Consider the following 19689-nt stretch of genomic DNA (forward strand, 5'->3'; position numbering starts at 1 on the left):
CCTCTGCCTGTGTGGAGTTTGCACATTCTCCCCGAGTCTGTGCGGGTTTTCTCTGGGTGCTCCGGTTTCCTCCCACAGTCACAAAGATATGCAGGTCAGGTGAATTGACCATGCTAAATTGCCCATAGTGTTAACTGCATTAGTCAGAGCAAAATGCGTCTGGGTGGGTTACTCTTCAGAGGGTCAGTGTGGACTTGGTGGGCTGAAGGGCCTGTTACCACACTTTAGGGAATCTAATCTAACTACCTGGGTGCCACTAGGAAATCAGAGGCTGGCATCTCTCCACACAGTGGGTGTGGTGCTTGCTTAAAGTAACCCACACCAGCAAGAGGCCAAAGGTCACCAGGGAATCCTCAGGTGAATAAGGCCTCACAGGGGGAAGGTCACAGACAAGAGACTCTGAAGGCTAATAGAGGGAAATGGGAAAGGTTCCTGTGACCATTCAACCACCCATACCCTTGATCAGAGACTGAGTAGATTTTGAAAGAGGGATTCACACCTAGAAGCCCAGAGGTGGAGAATGTTCACATCATGGCTTTCCAGAGATGCATCGCTGGCATTTAATACTTGCTTTAGTTGTTAACTCGTTTACAGGGTGAGGGCATTTTTGGCTGGACCAGCACTTATTGCTCATCCCTTGTTGACCTTGAATTAATTATCCAGGTTCAGAGGGCAGTTGAGAGTTAAAGACATTGCTGTGGGTCTGGAGTCATGTGTAGGCCAGACCAGGTAGACTCAGAAGATTTCCTTCTCTAAAGTGAACAAGATGGGATTTTAATTGACATCAATTACATGGTCATCATTAGACTCTTAATTTCAGATTTTTATTGAATTCCAATTCAACCAAATGTCTGGCAGGTTATGAACCTGGGTTACTGAAACATTATCTGCATTGCTGGATTGTTTAATGACAATACCACTAGGCCATCACATCGTCACCTCCGCCGTATACCCGTCATTTTATAACCCATGAATTACTGATATGAATATTAGTGGAAATATTAAACATGTTGATCTGGCCTCCCTCTATGTGGTGCTGGGATAGTGATATTTATTTTCAGTGATTAAATGCACCTGCTCCATAAGTAGCCCCATACAATGTCACATAAATTCATGAAGTATTGATATCACTAACAGTCATTTTTGCATTTACATTAATTCATTCAATTAATGATGAAGGTGACAGGTCGTAATACCAAACTACCAGGACAGAGCTTTCTGTTGCTGTGTGTGTTTTTGTACCTTTTTAATTGAGAAATTGCACTAAACTGGTTTTCCCTTCATCAACAATTATTACCTTCTCTGTTCAGCCCTCTTCAGTCCGATCAACGTTACAATGATGTGTTTCTTACTGGGCTGCTCCTGCAGTGCTCATATATCTGTTATTCTGTTATCTCAGTGAGGAAAATGGCCTAGTGATATTATCATTGGATTGGTACTCCAGAGACCCAGGTAATGTTCTAGGGATCCGGGACCAAATCCAAATGGCAGATTGTGGATTTAGAATTAATAGCAAAAAAATACTCTGGAGTTATGAGACTAATGACTATGAAACTGTTCTCAATTGTCAGAAAAGCCCATCTGTTTCACTAATACTTTTTACAGAACGAAATCTGCCATCCTTACCTGGTGTGGCCTCCATATAACTCCAGACCATGTTTAAAACTTAACAAGTCTCTGGGCAATGAGGGATGGGTCATAAATGTTGGCCGGGACAGTGACTCCCTCATCCTGAGAATGAATTAAACAAAAGAAAATTCTTCTCTGCTTTGTTTTTTTGGGTGTTATAAGCTGTTTCTTCCTCCACCATTTGTTGCACCAATGATTAACAAAGATAGCTGCTACTATGTAATGTGGCTGTCCTGAATCATAATTATGAGTTCTGTTCTTCAAAGAAACTTGAATAGTCCTTCAACTCTCCACTCCCTTTTCTAAATGTAAGTGGAGAAATTTACCTGATGAGTGCTGCTGGTCACAGTCACTAGCAACTCCGAATCCAGCTCAGCGTTTTACAATCCTGCAACTGGACGACATGGTTGCAGCTGTCTGGAGTGGAAAATCAGAAACAGCTATCTTCAAAGTCCAGACTGGTGTCAAGAAAGACTGGGTATGGTCCCTGTGCTGATTACAATGTATCCGACTGTGGCTGTTCGCCTCATCAAAGATGACCCACCCTGTTGTGGCAAGCTTAAATAACTCTTTAACCTCAGTTATCTTAGCGCCAAAACTAAACTGAGTACTGTAGCCATGGATGACCTTAGGAATGCCAGTGAACTGCAGTATTGTTGTCCACTCTGCACAATATTTGTGAGGTGGAGGTGCCAGTGATGGACACTCACAACCTCTCCAACTCTACAAACAAGAGACTTGGCCTGTCCTTGAATGTTGTCAGGCAGCATCTGAGAAGCAGGAGAATTGAAGTTTTGGACATAAGCTTTCCTAATGAAGGGCTTATGCCTGAAACATCGAATTTCCTGTTCCTCAGATGCTGCCTGACCTACTGTGCTTTTCCAGCACAACACTCTCGACTCTGATCTCCAGCATCTGCAGTCCTCACTTTCTCCTCCCTGTCCTTGAATATTGCCAAAACAAAATTCTTAGATTAACCCAGGCCTGGTTAGCCAAGTATTCCACTTCCCATATAAGGAGAGATGTTGGAATATGTTGAGCACTTCCCATAACTTGGCAGCCACCACTCTGCAAAGATCAACAGTGTCTGCTCAACCTCCTATAATTTGTAGCTGCAAGTATTTGACAAGTAAGACCTCCACAAGTCAACGAAAGTCCTACTGGGGAGTGTGGTTGCCATCTCTGCTCGCTCCAGATTCAATGGGACAGCTCTTGAACAAATACTGGACTTCATCCTCAAATCAGTTCTTCAAGTCAGGCAAAACTACTGAAAAATCAACCACAAAGATCTGGATACTATGTCCCGATGGTCATAAAATGCTTTCCTTATCAGTCCCACTTTCTCAACTGTCAAACGGCCAGTACTCCTGAGGAGATGAAGAAAACCACTTAAGGCTTCTGAAGGTGTCCATGAAGCATGGCAGCACTTACATTAATACCGAGAGGAACTCTCTCCTAATTATTCAAAATGATGACAACCTGTCCATCAGGCTACATCACGCTTTGAATTCACACACCTTAAAGATGAGGCAGAATGGTACAGCAGGATAAAAATGGAAGCATATCCTTCTCTCAGCATTTCTATACCTCATGGCACAGCCTACTGTAGGTGCACAATGATTTGCAGATTGGGAAATGGCTGGTTCAGTTCCCATGAGGAGCTACTGCGTATTCCTTTGACCCTGGGTGGTTAACATCCTGGATCAAGGGTCAGCTCGCCATGGTGATGCTTTCTGACTGATTATTACTAAATCAGAGAAACCAGATTAGCCTGTCATTTACTTCATTGTTGTGTTTGGAACCTTTCTGTTTTAGGATTGACTCCTGAATTTCCTGCATTACAAAATTGATTACACTTCCAAAGAATAATGTATTGGCTGATTATGATGTCATGAATATAACGATAGAATTGTGAGTTCTTCCTTTCTTAGAGTTCAGATGGATAATGGATCTTACTCATAATCAATTCATATTTCTGATGGTGGGTGTTCCAATAGTTAACTGGCCAGCAATAACTCTTGATAAATAAGCACCTTAACTGAGGCTCCTTGAAGCCAGTATAAAAGACCTGACTTTGGAGAAATTCTGAGCCATTTCCATTGCACAGTTAATGCAGTGACTGCAGTTTTTGCTGAATGCTTCAATGATAGAATAGACCTGGTCATTGACTCAAATAATGTCATCGAGTTTTACATCCTGGGAAAAGGCACTTCAGCCCATCATGCCCATGCTAGCCATCGGGCACCTCTCTGCTTTAATCCCATTTTCCAGCATTTGCCCCTAGCCTTGTATACTGTAATGTTTCAAGTGTTTATCTAAATACCTTGTTAATGTCTTGAGAGCTTCTGCCTGTGCGACCCTGTTAGGCAGTGAGTTCCAGGTTCCCACCATCCTCTGTGGAAAAGCATTCCTCAACTCCCTTCTGGGGGCCTCCTGCTTATTATCTTAAACTGTGTCCCCTTCTTAGTGACCTCTCTATTAAGGAGAAAAGATTTTTTTTCTCTCTGCCCTGTCTATGCCGGACAGAACTTAGTCTGTCTCAAACAGATCCCCCTCACCCTTCTCTGCTCAAGGGAAAACACCAGGGCTCCCTAGCCAGTCTTCATAGCTGAATGTTTCCTGCCCAGACAACATCCTGGTGAATCATGGACTTGGATAATGGTGTAGAAATTCACAAATTTACTGATGACACAAAGTTAGGCGGCATTGTTGACAGTATGAATGATAGCATTATAAAGGGAATGTTGACAGGCTAAGTGAACAGGCAAAACTTTAGCAGATGGAGTTCAATGTGAGGTTATCCATTTTAGACTGAAAAGGATAGATCAGGGTGCTTTCTAGATGGTATGAAGTTAAATACAGTGACTGTCCAAAGACACTTGGGGTTTCAGCTGCATAGAGCTTTAAAATGTCAGGAAAAATAATCAAGAATGCTCCTGGAATGCTGGCCTCTATATCCAGAGGAGTGGAGTCCAAGGATGAAGGTGTTATACCTCAGTTATATGAAAGAGTCAAGGTTAGAGTGGTGCTGGAAAAGCACAGCAGGTCAGACAGCATCTGAGGAGAGAATCAACATTTCGGGCAAAACCCTTCATCAGGAGTGCCCAAAATGTTGATTTTTCTGCATCTCGGATGCTGCCTTATCTGTTGTGCTTTTCCAGCACTAATCTAATCTTGACTCTAATCTCCAGCATCTTCAGTACCCCCTTTCGCGCAGTTATACAAAACCCTGGTTACTTGGTTACTACTTGGAGCACTGTGAGCAGATCTAGGGGCCACACTTAGGAAGGGCATGTTGGCCTTGGAGCGAGTGCGTGTAAGTTTACAAGAATGATCCCTGAACTTCAGTGGCCTGATTTTCTTTTATTCACTCATGGAATATGGGACATGGATGTTTCTGGCTGAGCCAGCATTTATTGCCCATCCTTGTTGCCTTTGAGAAGGTGATGGTGAGTGTGAATATTGTTGCACCCATCCAGGCAAGTGGGGAGTATTCTATCACACTCCTGACTTCTGCCTTGTAGATGGTGGTCAGGCTTTGGTGAATTACTTGCTGCAGGATTCCTAGTCTCTGATCTGCATTATGAGGAGAGATTATACAAATTGGGCCTGTTTTCTCTCGAATTTAGAAGGTTAAGGGTGATCTGATCAAAATCTTCAATATATTAACAGGAAAAGACAGGTAGATAAACTAATTGAACGTTCTGTAACTAGGGGCATATCTGAGAATTAGGGTCAGACTGTTCAGGAGAGATATTACGAAGCACTTCCACACACAAAGGGTGATGGCTGTTTGGAAGTTTTTTCCACAAATTACAGTCGATACTGGATCAGTTGTTAATTCTAAATCCAGGATAGATTTTTTTTTGTTAAGCAAAGGTATAAGGAGTATGGAACCAAAGACCCCTTAACTGCTCTTGTAGTCTCTTGTATATAGAGTTAGGCCACAGATCAGCCATGATCTCATTGAATGACGGAACACACTTGAGGGGCTGAATGGTCTACTGTTATTCCTGTGTTCCTATGTTTCTATCGGCTGAGTATCAGTAAACACATGAGAATCCAAACCATTTACAAGCCACAGTTACCTTTGAGTATCGGGGAATGAGAGGAGTGTTCTCAGTAATGTTTTCCAGCTTTTGTTTTGGTGCAATTGTCAAGGAGTTAAAGAAATCCAGTTGTACCTTCTCAATAACATCCTGCAGGTATTTTCAATGCACTATCAGATCTTAATTTTCACTGTTTTGGTAAAAATATTCCTGTAATTTCAGAAACATAATTTTAAACTCATGTGGCTAGCAGACATGCAAAAGAAATCTACTACTCAAAGGATCAAATATATCCTATGATTTTTACCCAGGAAATCTTTGAAATCGATCCATTAAATTTTTGTGGGTTCCCAAGAGGCATCCACGCATTTGGAAAAAGATGACAAGGGGGTGGGTACTCAGCCAGTTCATCAAATACTGCAATGGTTTCACATTGTGCTTTCCCACTGTCAATGTCCTTCATCAAAACATTAGTGAGGACAGTGTGATTCAAGTCACTTTCCAATCATTTTGTAATCAGGAGGTAATTTGCAAATAAAGCAGATGTCAAATGATTTCTTGGACCCCAGAGAAATAGAATCACTGTCAGAAGCCCCTCCATTTTTAGTGGTCTGTGCGTGAATGCAAAGTGGCCTGATTTTTAAAAATTCACTCCTGGGACATGAATGTTTCTGACTAAGCCAGTATTTGTTGCCCGTCCCTTTGAGGAGGTGATGGTGAGCTTGAGTGTTGTTGGAGCTGCACCCATCCAGATAACTGGGGAGTATTCCATCACACTCCTGACTTGTGCCTTGTAGATGGTGGACAGGCTTTGGTGAGTGAAGGGGTGAGATACTCGCTGCAGGCATCCTAGCCTCTGACCTGCTCTTGTAGCCTGTAATGTGAAAGCAATTAGAAAGCATCAGATATTATAGGCTTCCACAGGTAACAGGTAATTCAAAAAAAGATGCAATTCTTAAATTAATTCCTGCTGTTTGTACTCATTGGATTGCTAAGTGTGAAAGTTCGTGACTTCTAGCAAGTGTACTTATTTGAATTACCCTGGAGCTTGTGGAGCCGAATGCTTCCTGATACTTTCCCCAATGCAAGCAGAGGCAAATTACAAACCAGTTTGAACTCTCTTTTCCTGTAGTAGAAACTCCTGTGATCATTTGAAATTGGGCATGCTTGCATTGGTCCTGAAAAGTGCGAGATATAAAGTTTGAGGAACAACTTATTTCAGGGTTATTCCTATATTTCAAGTTGACCTCTACTCTGATTTGTGATTAGACGATTAGAGTAAATTACTTAGTGTGGAAACAGGCCCTTCGGCCCAACAAATCCACACCGACCCTGCGAAGAGCAACCCACCCAGACCCATTCCCCTACATTTACCCCTTCACCTAACACTACGGACAATTTAGCATGGCCAATTCACCTAACCTGCACATGGACTGTGGGAGGAAACTGGAGCACCCGTTTTCCTCTTCACATCATATGCTGTCACAGAAGCTGAAACGTTTTGTTAATTTTGTTACGGGATATGGACATCACATTCTTGGATGCCATTTATGGCACTTGAGCTGACTGGCTGTGTAAGCCATTTCAGAAGCAAGTTCACAGTCAACCACATTGCTGTGAGTCTGGAGTCACATGTAGGCCAGACCGGGTAAGGATGGCAATTTCTTTCCCTAAAGGACATTAATGAACCAGATGGGTTTTTCTGACAACTGGTAATGGATTCATCGTCAACCTTAGACTCTTCTTTCCAGAATTTCATTGAATTATTGAATCCTGCCATCACAGGATTCGAACCCAGGTCCCTAAAACATTACTTGGAGTCTCTGGATTAAGAGTACCGCTATTATAACACCAGACCGTTCTCTCCCCTTTACATCTCTGGTTTGTAGTCATAGAATCAAAGAGTTATGGAGATATACAGATATTCAGTCCAACTTGACCATGCCAATCAGATATCCTAAATAATTTTAATCCCATTTGCCAGTACTTGACCCATATCCCTCTAACCCTTCCTATTCATGTACCCATCCAGCTATCTTTTAAATGCTGTAATTGGACCTGCCTCCACCACTTCCTCTGACAGCTCATTTTATACACATACCACCCTCTGTATGAGTAAGTTGCCCCTTCAGTCCCTTTTAAACATTTCTCTTCTCACCCTAAACCTATGCCCTCTAATTTTGGATTCCTCCACCTTGGGGAAAAGACATTAGCTATTCACTCTATCCATGCCCCGCATGAATTGATAAACCTCTATAGGGTTCCAGATTATGACAATATACTGCACTCCCTTCACCAGCCACTGGCTCCATCCCTCTCCCTGGCTATACTAAGACTAACCAGGCTTTGCTTGAATGTTGACATCCTATTTAACCTTGAACTGAGCTTCTGATGACCTGACCACCTCTCAGATATTCACTTCATCAACAATAAATTCGAGCAAGTTTTGAGGAGATTTGTAGCTCACGTTGAGGTTCTGGATGTAGGTTTGCTTCCAGCTCAGTAAGCAAACTTGCATCCAGAATAAATTCTAATTTTACACCTGTGCCATTGTCCATCTCTATCCTGATGTCAGCTCATTCACTGTGGAGACCCTCACCAGTGTCGCTGCTATCTCTAAATGGAACTATCCCACCTTGAAATCTCCACCATTACAAACACATCTACTACCCATTTTCCAACACCAACTAAATCCACATGACCCCCATGCTCAATGTCTTACAGTAATTCTCCGTCCAACAAAACCTTGGATCATTTTATTAATCTGAAGGCACGATATCAATGCAAGTTGTTGCTTCATAGTTACCACATCAATGCCATGTTATTCACTTGTGGATGGCATTTTGTCAAGAACAAAACATTCTTTGGAAGGAATCCTGCTGGATTGTCTTCCTCTTTCAGTTTAAATTGACTTACTGAGTATTTCCAGCATTTTCATTTACTGAGTCTGAATTTGCAGTCTTCTAGATTTACCTTTCAGCCTTTTCAGCTTTGTTGCTTATTTTGTGTCATGTTTTCTCTTTCTCTCTCCCTTTTTTTCTGTCTCTCATGCGTTACATCTTTGGCTCAAATATCAAAGCTGATTCTGAACGAAATTTCTGTTCCAACTCCCTAACCACAGGAAACCTCCATAGTGCCATCTTTTCTCAAATGAATGCAACTAAATCCTGTGTTTTGGCCATTCTGCTTCATACATGTGGCTTGATAGCTTTCAAAAATATGCGTCTTATTTTTGTTTTCCTGTTGTTGCCATCATCCTCAGTTAACACAGGCATTTCCTGACTAATACAATTTCTCATGATTCATTGCAAAAATCTTGGCACCTGCCCTTCAGGATCTGAAAAATAAGGGCTGATTCTCTGGATATGTTCTACAGACAGGGGAGTCCCATATACTTGGGATCGGGCTATCGCCAGCAAGACCAGTGTCTGCTGTGCATCTCGAATTACATTTGAGCTTTCTCTTGAACGTACTGCAGTCCACGTGATGACAGCAATCTCGCTGTACAATAGGCTTTGTCCACTCCAGATACGTCTTGTTAAATTTACTCACAGGATGTGGGCATCTCTGGCCAGGCCAGCGTTTATTAACCAGAGGGCAGTTAGTAGTTAACCACATTGCAGTGGGTCTGGATTCACATATCGGCCAGACCAAGTAAGGATGGCAGATTTCCTTCCCTAAAGGATAGTAGTGAACTAGATCCTGCTACTGCAGGATTCCAACGCTGACCTCCAGAGCATTCTGGGTCTCTAGATTAACAGTCTGACACGAACACCACTAGACCATTGCCTCCCCCTTGTGATTTCAAATAAACTTGTTGGTCTATAACCTCATGTTGCGTGACTTCTGCCCTTATTGAGGGCACACAGCTCATTAATATCCAACTTTCTTTCCAACCAAACTCGCAGAAAACGTTCGAAGCGGAGAATTCTCGCCAAGGCAGTCTGAGCTGGATCCTGGTGACCTGCTCACCTCTGGCTGTGAGCAACCTCAATATTACTCAGCAACCCCCAGTACCACAGCACACTGCCCATGGACACCCCTCTGGTCTACAGATATTGACACCCGATGTTTACCAATCCCTCAGGATTTTTATGATCCTCTCCAATTCACTTGCAGGAAGAATGGAGCTGTATTGCAGGGAGCACCAACAGCTAACAATGAGAAGCTGGAACAAGGACAATGTGTGCAAATGGGGCTCACAGATTGCACCAGGCTGTGTTTCCCAGGCGCTCACTCACTCTCTCAGTACAGCCTCACTGAGGACCACAGCATTCCTACCTTGTCTTACCTCACTGTGCCAATTAGCACAGTCGCACAAACCAGCAGCTTGCCTTTTCGGGCAGCGGTCATCAATCCCATGAGGTGGGGTGGGGGGAGGGGGGGCGTGGTGGTGGTGTGAATCTTACCGTAGGGCATTTAGCTACATCAATCTCCCATCCTCTTCGTGTGCCCTCAGCTCACACAGCAAGCACATTGCATGGACAGCAAGCTGGCTGCGGGGCTCACACTCTCAGTGGAATGCTCCTCATCGAAGCCCATGGAGGTACCATCACTGAGTGGATCCCAGCAGGAGGTAATGGACAGTGACCCATATCTCACCTTCCTGACCCACAGTCCACATTTGGTAAGGGATGTTGGTCTTTTGGCAGATATCTGCTGAGTGGTGAGTGGTTCTGAAAATGGCATGTGGTAAGATGGGATGAGAATTGGATTAGACGAATGCCATGGGGCAGGGTTGGTCATTAATGAGGTCAGTTTGGAGGACATGAGCGTGATCAGGAGGAAATAGAGAGATATGGACCAGGTGCAGGCAGACAGCATTAGGTTGGAATGACATCATGGTCGGTAAAGACATGGTGTGCTGAAGGGCCTGTTCGTGTGCTGTAAAGTTCTTTGTTCAGTACGTGAGGATGATGATAGGCCTCATGGTGAGAACCTCCAAAAGGTATCATGAAACTTACACATAGCCAATAAAAATCATGCAATTCATTCCTCAGTGACTGTTCCTTCACTGTTATTGTCCTTTTACTTACCCTTCCAAATAGCAGTGTGGGCTAGTTGATACCCCAAGCATTGCTGTGAATGAAGGATCTTAACCATCAACGTCCTCGAAACATTTAAAATAGGCAACAGACGCTGGTCTTCTTATCAATGCTAATAGAGTCATAGAGCCATACAGCAAGGAAACAGAGACTTTGTCCAACTTGTCCATGCTGAACATAATCCCAATCTAAACTAGTCCCACCTGCCTGCTCCTGGCCCATGTCCCTCCAACCATTCCTATTCATGTACTTAATCTAAGTTCTTTTAAACATTGTAACTGTGCCCACGCCCACCATTTCCTCAGGAAGTCCATTCCACACACGAAGCACTCTCTATGTAAAATAAAATTGCCCTCATGTCTTTTTTAAATCTCTCTCTTCTCACCTTTAAAATGTGCTCCGAGTCTTGAAACCTCCCATTATTGGGAAAAGACACCTATCATTAATTCTATCTCTACCCCTCTCAAGAACGAGATCAAAGTCAGAATGATGAGTTGTTTAAAAACAAAACTGGGTGCTGTCCTGTTCCCATGTAGCTGATGTCTAACTCTTCCTGGTGACAGAGATTGGGCATTTTAGAGTCACTGTCAAAGATACCTTTGTGAGCGATTACAATATATCTTGCAGGTACCAACCATTGCGGCCATAAGACATCAGTATTTGAGGGAGTCCATCCAGAAACAGCTTCAACTTGACGTAGATATTTTACATCAACATGGTCAGAGATATTATTACACACCTCTGGTGCAGGTGAGACTTGAATCCTGGTCTCTTGACCCAGCGGTAGAGACACTACCACTGCACTAAAAGAGGGTATCTTGTGGAATTCCAGTTCCATTATAATCTATGATATTGCTATTGGGCTCATTGCGTAGGAGAAAGTGAGGACTGCAGCTGCTGGAGATCAGAGCTGAAAATGTGTTGCTGGAAAAGCGCAGCAGGTCAGGCAGCATCCAAGGAGCAGGACAATCGATGTTTTGGGCATGAGTTCTTCTTCCTGAAGAAGGGCTCATGCCCGAAATGTCGATTCTCCTGCTCCTTGGATGCTGCCTGACCTGCTGCGCTTTTCCAGCAACACATTTTCAGCATTGGGCTGATTGCATCTGGTCCCTTTTGCAGTAGTTTTTGGTTTGAGTTAGTTTGTCTTGGTAGAGTTATATGGTTGTTAAAGAAAAGTTATTTCCTGGAAATTTAACAATTAAATTTAGTCTTGAAGATATTTGAATTATGGACCCTCCCAAAGATTAATTTTATTTCTCGGCTTTCTGTTAAGTTTGAGATTCTGAAATGTTGTAGTATCATTATCATATGTACAAACTCAATCTTCTTTGACAAACGTGAAACAAAATATATCTCAAACTTGTGAACTTACCAAGATTTATGTTGTAAAAATCCTTAGATTATTTATGAATGGACTGATAGCATTTCCTCAGTCCCTGAACCACAAGAGATGAGCTGTCTCACTAATATTTAATGCTTTGAGAAGTTGAATAGGAATCCAGGTTCAAGACAGAAGAGTTATCGTGGCAATTTCTTGCCTCATGTGTCATTGCTGGCAATAACTGGTACAGGAATACTCCTTTTATAATATGATATGGAGCCTTTTCTCATTTACTCGTGGGATGTGGGCATCACTGGCTGGACCAGAAATCATTGTCCATCCTTTGTTGCCTTGAGAAGGTGGGAGTGAGCTGCCTTCTTAAACCAGTGCCGTCATTTGCTGTGGGGCTGACTCACAATGCCGTCATGGAGGGAGTTCCAGGATTTTGACTCTGTGATATATTTCTAAGTTAGGGTTTCTGACTTGGAAGGGAACTTGCAGGAGGTGGTGTTCCCATATGCCTGCTACCCTTGTCCTTTGAGATGGAAATGGTCATGTGCTTTGAAGATGCTGCATGAGGATCTTTGGTGAATTTCTGCACTGCATCTTATAGATAGTACACAGTGCTGCTACTGAGCATTGGTGGTGGAGGGAGTGGGTGCTTGTGGATGTGGTGCCAATCAAATGGACTGCTCTGACCTGGATGGAGTCAAGCTCCTTGGGTATTGTTGCCTTGACTCTATCCACTGGCGACTTGTGGTGAGGGTGAGCTGCTGGCACCAATCCTCCTTCTGATGCTAGTCCAAGGGCTGTTTAGGAAAGAAAACAAGATGACCTTTCAATGGGATTGTGCATTCCTGCTGTTGAGGGTAAGAAGGTTGAACCTTTAATTTCTGATAGTTGCAACAAGACTGTTTCAAATTATTTTCATAACATGTAAGTTAGTTTAATTGTTTTTCTTTTAACTTTAATAATTTTTTTGAGCTATTTGTTAAAAGAGCATTAGCAGTCCCTTGTGAATATGTTTGGTGATTGAACACCATGAGGAACAAATTGCAGAAATGGAACCTTTGCTCTATCAAGCCAGGTTTAACAGTGGAATCTTATGTGACCAGTATTACCATGAGCTGGGATAATTACGATTACAAAGCAAACATAGAAAATAAGAGCAGAAGTATGCCATTCAGTTCTTTGAGCCTGTTCTCCCATCACTATGATGATTATTGATCATCCAATTCAGTAACTGGTTCCCACTTTTCTCTGACATATTCTGGTTATATTGATAGATAACATGATGAAATAATAAAGTACAGGTGTTAGTGATACACCTGCAAAGATAAATTGAAAAAGAGATGAATCGAGGATTGGATAAGGCATCTAAATTATGCAAAAAATAAGTGACTATATATGAAATTAAAATTAAAACATCATATTAAACCCTTTGATTCCTTTAGCCTCAAGTTACATCCAACTCCCTTTGAAATTACTCAATGTTTTGGTCTTGGCTAGAGAATTCCACAGGCTCATTACTCTTTGCGTGAAAAGATTTCTTCTCATCTCAGTTCTAAATGGTCTACCCCATTTCCTTACACCATGACCCCTGGTTCTGGAAAACAAACATATCAATTAAACAAGCAATTAGTTTCTTACAAGCTTTGTCAGTATTGCCAGCTGGGTTCAGTGCATTAACTAATGTTCAAATTCAACCAAACATTCACAATGAGACCATTGCATCAAACTGCATGAAAAACCTAATATCATTTCAGTGATTCAGTGGAATTTATACCTATAACCTCATCCCTGACTTTATGCTATTTCATGTTTACGAAACTAAATGCAATCTTTTGAATTGTGCTCTCTGTGTTTTTTTTTCTTTTCTGTAAATAATTAATATACTTCGAGCATGAAACAAATCAAAATAAGCCAGATACTTGTTGGCATTGGGTTTTCTTCATTTCCATTCAGTAATCTCTTTCTTTACATTTTAGTAATTTACAAATCCTGACATTTCCAAACTACTGGTTCAGCTAAAATCTCTCAGGGGTTGACTTGTTTTATCAATAAGTTATTGAACGTAGAGGACAAGTAATACAAACTGACTAAATGCCGACATTTACTACAGTCTCAGAATAAATCAATCACTTGTGAAAAATGTGTTGTTTTGTGCACCATGCCTGTGTGTTATGTTCCATTAACAAGTACGATTGTCAAACTGACCGAGCTGTCATTGTCTTGTGAATCCATTAAAAAAAATAGAAGTTATTCTGCTCAGATTGATTATTTGATCAATAATACAGAGGTTAAAAACAGTCAATGTTGCAGTTAGAAGCCAATCAATTTTCAGCTACCTTTAAGAACTGACTGTGATAGCAAAATCCTTGTTCACATTATCGACTGAGGAAAATGTATATGTGTTGTGTACTGATTAAATACTGCAAGTGCCAAATCCCCACTGCCATGAATATTGTTTGTGTTAGTTACCTTGTTGCAACAAGTGATTGTTTTTTAAATGAAGCAGTTTTGACTTGTATGGAGTAGATTGGTAAAAGGGGAGTGTAGACCCACTAAATGCAGATGCAAACTAGACTGTAATGAATAATAAAACAAAGACAGAACTGTTCAAGTATCTTGCATGTAGCAATCTCCAGGATAACAGTGTACGCTGTCTTTATTGAGCTGGCTGTCTGCAGTGAGTGCTTCATGATAGAAGAGAGACAGTATTGCAGTTCTATCCCAAATATCTCCCTTTCACACAAAAGGAGAATAAAACCTGCTTTGCATTCATTATAATTCATACTGTTATGCACACATCTGTTTTCATGTATTCCCTATTCTTGTCAGTCCCTGTATATGCATTTCACACATACAGTGTTTAACATGTTCCAGTTTCTTTGTGGTAAATGTGCAGACTGTCATTGATTGACTATCTAACTGGGGTTCCTTCTCTTAGGAGTGTCATTCCTATGTTGCTTGTTTTTACACAGAAACACACAAACAGGAGTAGGCCATTCAGCCCTTGCGTCTGTTCCGCGATTCAATGCGATCATGGTTGATTTGTGACCTAACTCTATGTACTTGTATCCCTTTATACCTTTGCTTAACAAAATCTATCGTGAACAAACACGATGTAGTGATTGCAACAAGGTCAGCCAGGTGGACCTCATAGAATATGAGCTCCCTGATTGGGGCTGAGTGTCAGAGATGCTGACACTCTGATATCTGGCTTTGAATGAGGCAATACTAAAATTCAAGACTGGTCATGTGTAAATAAAGGGAGCCTTGGTGATGGATACTGGTCTTTGTGGAGTTATTTCACATAGTGACTATAATTAAGGTTCTGTGGGAGGTGATGGTTTGCCCATATGTAAGCAGTGAGCTCCCACCATCCAGTTCTCCAGGTGTCAGCACGTGCCTCCAGTTGTTAACAGCATATCTGTTCCTTCCCTTCCATCATGTATGACCGAGTTGAAAGCTGCTCTACACTGGTCCCAAGTTGCCATTTAGGCTGAGGCTTGTTGTGACTATTGACAATTTCTATACTGCCTGGCTCTCAGATACTCAACTCTGGCAATGGATTGACAGTTTTGTCAAAACAAATTTTGGCTTTCTTCAGTTTCACCTTAGTTTTTTCAGTTATATCTGTTACCAGCTCTGGGCTCAGTTGTGTTATTTTTATTGAAATAGCAGCTACATTGCATTTTGTTGTGGTTTACATCCCATGCATTCATTACATATGTGGTCTATTCAAAGACTACCTTGTACCCTGTTCTGGATTTCATCCGTTTTGTTATGGTTTCTCTGGTGATTTTCATTAACACTTCAGATTTCCAACTGACTGGGAATAGTGTGGAGATAGAGACATGGAGATGTACAGCACAGAAACAGACCTTTGGTCCAACTCGTTCATGCCAACCAGGTATCCTACACTAATCTAGTCCCATTTGCCAACATTTGGTCCATATCCCTCTAACCCTTCTTATTCATATACCCATCCGGATGCCTTTTAAATGTTATAATTGTATCAGCCTCCACCACTTCCTCTGACAGCTCATTCCACACATGCACAACCCTTTGTGTGAAAAAGTTGCCTCTTAGGTCCCTTTTTAAATCTGTTCCCACTCACCCTAAACCTATGCCCTCTAGTTTTGGACTCCCTCACTCCAGGGAAAAGACCTTGTCTATTTACCCTATCCATGCCCCTCATGATTTTATAAACCTGTATAGGGTCACCCCTCAGCCTCCGACGCTCCAAGGAAAACAATCCCAGCCTATTCAGCATCTCCCTATAGCTCAAACCCTCCAACTGTGAGAGAATGCTGGAGAAACACAACAGGTCTGGCCACATCTATGGAGAGACAAACAAAATTAAAGTTTCCAGACCAGTAACCCTCCTTCAGAATTGTTGCTTTGTCTCTTCCAAGTGATTATTGATGAAAAGTTTCATAAGGAAAGGCAGTAATGAGGCATTCTGTTGTAATCTGAAAGAAGCATTTTCCAATGACCCAAAGTCCCTGGATATTAATACAACAGGGTGTCCTTGCTGTATCAGGTTTGGGAGAAAGTGAGGACTGCAGATGCTGGAGATCAGAGTCAAAACTTGTGGTGCTGGAAAAGCACAGCCAGTCAGGCAGCATCTGAAAAGCAGGAGAGTTGACGTTTCGAGCATAAACTCTTCATCAGGAATGAGCCTCATCATTCCTGCTCCTCGGATGCTGGCTGACCGGCTCTGCTTTTCCAGCACCCCAATTTTTGACTCTGTATCAGGGTTGGCCCAAGTTCTGCCATATTAGCAGCATAAGGCATGGTAACGTCATGATCTGTGCCATGTTTCAGCACTGATATTGTCATTGCTTGATACCTAATTTTAGTGAAAGATAAATCTTACTGTGTGCCTCAACATCACTGCATTTTCTTGTCAGTGACTTGATGTAGTGGGTCATACTCCCAGAGCAGATTGGGCAAGCATTTTGTAAATATTGGTTAAATCCAACAACTGTCTGCACTGCTTTTACATCTGTCAGTCACTGTCACTTTCAGAATCCAAAAGAAGACCTTGTGTTGTCAGTGCATGGATTAGTGGTGCTGGAAGAGCACAGCAGTTCAGGCAGCATCCGAGGAGCAGGAATGACGAGGCTCATTCCTGATGAAGAGTTTACTGTGCTCTTCCAGCACCACTAATCCAGAATCTGGTTTCCAGCATCTGCAGTCATTGGTTTTACCTTTTTGTCAGTGCATGGCCTATGTACAGTTGGACTTGTTTTCTGATCAACTACAGATTCAGATGGAGAAGATTACAGTAAAGCTACAAAGTTTTCAATGAATGAGAGTTTTAAAATTAGTTCTTTGTTATAATGAGAATCAATATATTTTGGAAAGAATGAGTCAGTCCAGAACTAGGGGCCATGCTTTTAAAATTCGGGATCACTCTTTCAGAACACAGATGAGGAGAAATGATTTCTCTCAGAGGTCTGTGGGGCTTTGAAACTCTGCATGAGAAGATGGTAAAGGCAGGGTCAATAATATTTTTAAGGCAGGGGATTGGTAGATGGGGGATCAAAAGTTATAGGGAATAGAAAGGAATGTGGAATTCAAATAACAAATAATAAGATCAGTCATGATTTTATTGATTGGTGGAGTAGGCTTAAAGTATTGAATCAAGGTAAAAACAATGACTGCAGATGCTGAAAATCAAATACTGGATTAGTGGTGCTGGAAGAGCACAGCAGTTCAGGCAGCATCCAACGAGCAGCGAAATCAACGTTTCAGGCAAAAGCCCTTCATCAGGAATAAAGGCAGTGAGCCTGAAGCATGGAGAGATAAGCTAGAGGAGGGTGGGGGTGGGGAGAGAGTAGCATAGAGTACAATGGGTGAGTGGGGGAGGGGATGAAGGTGATAGGTCAAGGAGGAGAGGGTGGAGTGGATAGGTGGAAAAGAAGATAGGCAGGTCGGACAAGTCAAGGAGACAGTAACTGAGCTGGAAGTTTGAAACTAGGATGAGGTGGGGGAAGGGGAAATGAGGAAGCTGTTGAAGTCCACATTGATGCCCTGGGGTTGAAGTGTTCCGAGGCGGAAGATGAGGCGTTCTTCCTCCAGGCGTCGGGTGCTGAGGGAGCGGCGGTGAAGGAGGCCCAGGACCTCCATGTCCTCGGCAGAGTGGGAGGGGGAGTTGAAATGTTGGGCCACGGGGCGGTTTGGTTGATTGGTGCGGGTGTCTCGGAGATGTTCCCTAAAGCGCTCTGCTAGGAGGTGCCCAGTCTCCCCAATTAAAGTACTGAATCGCCTACTCTTACTCCAAATTTTTTCTCTCTGTGATGAGTGAATAAAACTCTGTACAAGTTGTAATTAGCTGTTTGGAGCTTTGGATGAGCTCAATGTTGTGGAGAATGGAAGATATGCCTGGAATATTTGGAATAGTTACATTTACAGGTACGAAAGGAACAGGTGAGTGTTTCAGGATAAATTGGGACAGGGGTGTAAATAATTAGATTCCCTACGGTGTGGAAACAGGCCCTGTATAGGTGCTGTGAGGCAGCAGTGCTAACCACTGAGATATTTGCTGCAAAGCTGTGGAAGTTGGAGCAGGTAGGTGTCTCTGTGACAGCTATGGGTATCAGGATAGAAGTTTATCCCAGCATCAAATATATCTCTTCAACACCACTAGGTTGGTGAGGGGGAGTTCTGTTCCTGATCACTATCCAGGAAGAGCCATTGGGAGTAATTGTGTCTAGATATCAGTGAGGCTTGGCACGAGGATACCTGAAGGTGAAACATCCTGCTCTTACAAGGGGATACTGACTATTTGGCTAAAGTACAGCATCTGGAAAAGAGCCAATGGACTGAGGGCAGGGGAGTGAATTTGGTGGAGCAAAGTACAAAGAAAAATAAATTACTAAAAGGCTCTGTCTTCTTTTTAATTAATTCACTTTTACTGAGAGGCTTTTTAATGAAGGATTCTTAAACCACCCATCCCATCAGAAAGTGGCTGAAGTGCCCTTACATCCAAAATCTCTGCATGTGTTTTACTTCATCAAATTGTTTTTCTAGGTTCCATAGGTTGTGAAATGGTTCATCCATTGGGATTTTGTGGCAGTCCATAAGGTCACCTTTGCCCGTTGAAAGGTTTTTTTTGTCCCTTTGCTGAATCAGTGATAAGGTTAAATAACATTCTGGCAGTTTCAAGGTATTTACCAGGTTACTCCTGTTTGTTTTGACCACACAGGTGACTAAATAATGATTTACTTAAGACATATTTAGTGCCGCCTTCTCTCTTACAGCTAATAGGGATAGATCAATTCAGGCAAGAAGTGATCCCAAGAATCAGCTGATTTGTTAGTTGGAAGGGACAAACAAATGTTATATATAGAAATCAGTTGCAATTCTTTAAGATATCCAATTTTAAACAATTGGTTACATTGATAATGTAACATTGCTTTCTGTGATATTAGCGATAATGTGTCAAAACAGACCCTTTGTTCAGTATCTTTGTGAAGATATTATCTACTTTATTTTAATCAGATTAATAACTTGATTAAAGTGCTTGGGCTGTGGAATTTCATACATCCACCAACATCAAATATTTCACTGCGCTGGCATCTGGAATTTCAGTTATGAGGAAAGATTAAGGAAGTCAGGCTTGTTTTCAACA

Source organism: Chiloscyllium punctatum, chromosome 22 (assembly GCF_047496795.1).
Source record: "Chiloscyllium punctatum isolate Juve2018m chromosome 22, sChiPun1.3, whole genome shotgun sequence".
NCBI classification, from domain to species: Eukaryota; Metazoa; Chordata; class Chondrichthyes; order Orectolobiformes; family Hemiscylliidae; genus Chiloscyllium; species Chiloscyllium punctatum.